Source organism: Gopherus evgoodei, chromosome 1, assembly GCF_007399415.2.
Source record: "Gopherus evgoodei ecotype Sinaloan lineage chromosome 1, rGopEvg1_v1.p, whole genome shotgun sequence".
Taxonomy (NCBI): Eukaryota; Metazoa; Chordata; order Testudines; family Testudinidae; genus Gopherus; species Gopherus evgoodei.
In genome coordinates, this window is record NC_044322.1 from 270,798,591 (window position 1) to 270,803,964 (window position 5,374).

Below are 5,374 nucleotides of genomic sequence, written 5' to 3' on the forward strand. Positions count from 1 at the left end.
CCTAAGGGCTTGTCTACATCAGAAAGTTGCAGCGCTGGTGAGGGAGTTACAGCGCTGCAACTTTGAAGGTGTACACATCTGCAGGGCATCACCAGCGCTGCAACTCCCTGTTTGCAGCGCTGGCCGTACTCCCGTTTTGTCTCGGGTGTAGAGGATCCAGCGCTGGTGATCCAGCGCTGGTAATCCAATGTAAACACTTACCAGCGCTTTTCTTGACCTCCGTGGAAGGAGGAAGCCTCTGGTAATCAAGCTGGTCTCCTTCCCCAGCTTGCTCTCGCGTTCCCGGAACCCCGAGCAAGCAGGTCTCCTTCCCTGCGGTTTGCAGGGGGGTTCGGGAACGCGAGAGCAAACCGGGAAAGGAGACCAGCTTCGCCGCGGTTTGCTCTCCCGTTCCCCGAGCAAGCAGGTCTCCTTCCCTGCGGTTTGCTGGGTGGCTCCGGGAACGCGAGAGCAAACCGCGGCGAAGCGGGTCTCCTTTCCCGGTTTGCTCTCTAGTTCCTGGAGCCCCGAGCAAGCAGGTCTCCTTCCCTGCGGTTTGCTGGGTGGCTCCGGGAACGCGAGAGCAAACCGGGAAAGGAGACCAGCTTCGCCGCGGTTTGCTCTCCCGTTCCCCGAGCAAGCAGGTCTCCTTCCCTGCGGTTTGCAGGGGGGTTCGGGAACGCGAGAGCAAACCGGGAAAGGAGACCAGCTTCGCCGCGGTTTGCTCTCCCGTTCCCCGAGCAAGCAGGTCTCCTTCCCTGCGGTTTGCAGGGTGGCTCCGGGAACGCGAGAGCAAACCGCGGCGAAGCGGGTCTCCTTTCCCGGTTTGCTCTCTAGTTCCTGGAGCCCCGAGCAAGCAGGTCTCCTTCCCTGCGGTTTGCTGGGTGGCTCCGGGAACGCGAGAGCAAACCGGGAAAGGAGACCAGCTTCGCCGCGGTTTGCTCTCCCGTTCCCCGAGCAAGCAGGTCTCCTTCCCTGCGGTTTGCAGGGTGGCTCCGGGAACGCGAGAGCAAACCGCGGCGAAGCGGGTCTCCTTTCCCGGTTTGCTCTCTAGTTCCTGGAGCCCCGAGCAAGCAGGTCTCCTTCCCTGCGGTTTGCTGGGTGGCTCCGGGAACGCGAGAGCAAACCGGGAAAGGAGACCAGCTTCGCCGCGGTTTGCTCTCCCGTTCCCCGAGCAAGCAGGTCTCCTTCCCTGCGGTTTGCAGGGTGGCTCCGGGAACGCGAGAGCAAACCGCGGCGAAGCGGGTCTCCTTTCCCGGTTTGCTCTCTAGTTCCCGGAGCCCCGAGCAAGCAGGTCTCCTTCCCTGCGGTTTGCTGGGTGGCTCCGGGAACGCGAGAGCAAACCGGGAAAGGAGACCAGCTTCGCCGCGGTTTGCTCTCCCGTTCCCCGAGCAAGCAGGTCTCCTTCCCTGCGGTTTGCAGGGTGGCTCCGGGAACGTGAGAGCAAACCGCGGCGAAGCGGGTCTCCTTTCCCAGTTTGCTCTCTCGTTCCCCGAACCGCCGAGCAAGCAGGTCTCCTTCCCTGCGGTTTGCTGGGTGGCTCCAGGAACGCGAGAGCAAACCGCGGCGAAGCGGGTCTCCTTTCCCGGTTTGCTCTCTCGTTCCCGGAACCCCGAGCAAGCAGGTCTCCTTCCCTGCGGTTTGCTGGGTGGCTCCGGGAACGCGAGAGCAAACCGCGGCGAAGCGGGTCTCCTTTCCCGGTTTGCTCTCCCGTTCCCGGAACCCCCCCTTGAAGCCGCCCAACAGCGCTGCAGTGTGGCCACATCTAACACCACTTGCAGCGCTGGTTGCTGTAAGTGTGGCCACTCTGCAGCGCTGGCCCTATACAGCTGTACTAATACAGCTGTAACTACCAGCGCTGCAAAATTTTAGATGTAGACATGGCCTAAGAAAATGAAGCCAGGAACCAAAGCTAGGTGTCTCATGAGTGTGCAGAATATTAACTCTTAGGCTACAACGCTTGAGCTGGGCAGAGCCCGCAGCCCCTAAGATGGAGGGATCAGGAGCAGAACCAGGGCAGGATGATAGTACACAGGGGTGCTAGGTGGCAGTACAGAGCACTTACTGTTAGGACTCCTAGTTCCTGCCAGGCTTGGGAATTGAACTTGGGTTGCCAGGAGGGCAGGACAAAACATCGAGGTCAGTGGTTTTCCAACTTGTTGTTCGCAGACCCCTGAGGGTCCACAGACTATGTCTAAGATTTCAGGAGAAGTCTGCACCTCCATGTGAAATTTTTTTAGGGGGTCTGCAAATGAAGAAAGGTTGGAAACCACTACTCTAGGTTACAAGCTTCCTCCCCTGCCACATACCTCTCCCCAAACGTGGGGGTAGGAGAAATAGGGAGACGCAGCTCCAAAATGGGGGGAGGAACTGTCTAGTGAGGAATCCCCTCCTTTGTACACAATTATACAGATGTTTTTATCTGCAGTGTCTATCTTTAAAGGGCTGTTTCTCAGAGCTGCCTGTGGAACTTCTACCTTTGGGCACTGAAAGCTGTTATGGGAGAGAACTGAGACTCCAGCTGTTGCATGATCTATATGCCTGTGTGTGTATATTGTCTACAGGCCTCTCCACTGGCACCTCTCCCAGTGATTCGCTGTACATGGCACATGGCTAGCAGCTAGTGGAGGTGAGGGGAAGGAAATGATAGGCCCTGTCACAATTGAAGCACAAAGAGGAGCTGGGGAAGTCTCTCACTCCATGGTCCCAAGCAAAAGCAATACTGTAAATAGGAGATTTGATGGGGAAGGGTTCACATCTCCCAAGCTTCTCTTCCATTGGGGTAGTTTAATATTTAGCTTTGGGGAAAGAGGGGACTTTATCAAGAGGGTTCTTTGTAATTTGTGTCAGAGAGAGCTTTCTCCAAGTCATCTCCCCTGTCCCCCCCCCCCAGAGTGAAAGAGAGGATGACGGGTGGGGGAGGGTTGTGTGGGGAGGTAGAGGAGTTATAAGCAACTGGTGTCTCAGGGTAAAACCCCAGCATGTCTTTTGGAATTAACCTCTGAGACCCAGCAGCCATCCCCCACTTCAACAGAGCACCTTTGGCCTGTGTGTGTGTGGGGGGGAGGGTATTGTGGTTTGTACCATGGGACTATTTTAATGTCCCCTCTCCCATCACAGCCAAGAGCGTCCCTAAAGTCATCTAGAGCTGGTCAATAAAGAGACCTTTCCCCCTTACACCCTGCTACCCTCACAACACCGAGGAACCCCCTAGCTGCTCTGCGGTGGAACTCGGCCAGGCTCATAACCTCCCCTGTCAGGGCAGGCACCTCCCAGGCAGATGAAGAACCAGTCTGCTCCTGTCTCAGATTATTTCCCACCTCTCTGTCCTTCTGCTCCTGTTCTCTGTCCCTTGGCAGATGCCTGCATGGCAAGCAGGAGCTTGCAGTGGTTCCTAGAGGGTTCGCCCACTCTAGTGGCTCAGTTCCTGGCTTTGCTTTTGCCTGGTGGGTGCAGTGAACTCTTTTCAATGTAACATCTTCAGCCCTGATGAATGAGGGACTGGGGGAGACAGAGAGAGGAGGACAAGGGTGTCTGAATAGTAGAACGATTAGGGGACATTTCCCTCTCTGGTGTTGGTGGCTGTTTAACAGGGTTGCAGGTTCCCTACTGGAAGTGAGGGAACAATTCTGGCCCCCCACCCACGTGTACACAGAGCATGTGGGGACCCTGAGTTAGAGGCTGTTTCACAACAGGAGATGTCGGCAGGGCCAACACCAGCCCAGCAAGCAGGTGCTTGGGGCGGCCAAGGGGAAGGGGCGGCATGTCGGGTTGTTCAGCGGCAATTTGGCGACGGGTCCCTGAGTCCCTCTTGGAGGGAAGGACCTGCTGCTGAATTGCTACCGAAGACGAAAGCGGTGCGGTGGAGCTGCCACCAATCATGACTTTTTTTCTGCCACTTGGGGTGGCAAAAACCCTGGAGCCAGCCCTGGGTGTCGGAGGGAGTTATTCCTCCAGTGTCCTGACAAGTCCTAGGCACAAAGTTTCTCCCCTCCCATGCACACATGCTATTCCCCAACTAATTCACTCCCCCCCATTGTTCCTGAGAGCTCCCTAGGAATAAGTCTCTGCACCTGACACTTCCAGCACCCTGTACCCTTATAAGCATGTGGGAGGTCCTGGAAATGCAGGACAGATAGGTGGGTCCTTTTAGAAATCTGAACTCCAACTTCTGGAGAGACTAGGAGACAATGAGGCCTAGAGGTTAACTCAATCGCCTTGTGCAGAACATACAAACCATTTCTCCAGTTGATCTCACTGCCTCTGTGGTATTGATAACTCCAGTTGGGTTTCCCTGCCCCTCCCCTGCAGCGTTACTGCCTGTGTATAGTATATATATATTATATATAAATAAAAAGATGTATAATATAAAGCAATACATATATATGATGACTAAAGAATGGCCTGCTGCACACAGGTTCCTCGGGTGTCTGTCCAATACTGAGTGACCCCCGACTCCCTCCCCCACCTAGTATGTTTTTCCAAAATCAACTCCAATAAACCTTGCCATCTTGGCACCTGTGTTTACTACGTCCTGTATATTTGTGGTTAACAAAGTGAAGGTGGTAACTACTGGTGTCTCTTATCAATAAAGTTGTTATGTTCAAAATAACAAACCATAATGAAGGTGTCAGGTTTTCTTCCCTTTCATATCCTCGGCATTTGGGGGTTATTTTACCGAACAGTTTATTGCTTTGATATATTTCTAGATTATTTATCCATTGTTCTAGCTTCTAGCAGGGGACACATTTTAAAAATTTCATTCAATATTAAAAAAACCCACCAAGCTTTGCTACAGTAGACTTCAGCAATAGATACCCTCCCACAAATGCCTATCTCATTTCCAAGAGCCACAATGTGAGAAGCATAATATTTAATTACCATCCCCTGCCTAGCCTTAGATGACACTTTCCTCACATCTTTCTATCTTGCAGTAATGAGCCCATCATCATGGTATCTGAGTCCTATGTATCCTACCCATCCCCCTCTCCAACTTGTCAATCAACATAGGGTTCCTGGTGCTGAAAGACTCCATTTCCCAATCCCCTGAGACATCCTCCTTCCCCTGGCAACACCCTCCTAGTTAGGGCAATATCGAGTAGCCGGGAAGCGCAGAGCCATCTTCTGATCCATTTTTGTTTGGGGCTTTAGGCTGGGTTCAGTTGCACCTGCAGAGCTGAAACCAAGGGTGCCAAACCTGAGTGGCGCTGTGACCTATGAGCCAGGTTGCAATGCCACTCATTCAAATTTGACCCAGATGCCCCTTTGTCATGACTGAGGGGTGGCTGGGCCAAACCTGAGTAGTGATGTGACCCCATGCACCAGATTGCAACAACCAGACCGGGGGGCTGGACCTAGCCCCAGGGACAGGAGCCATCACTGTGGCTTGAGTGTG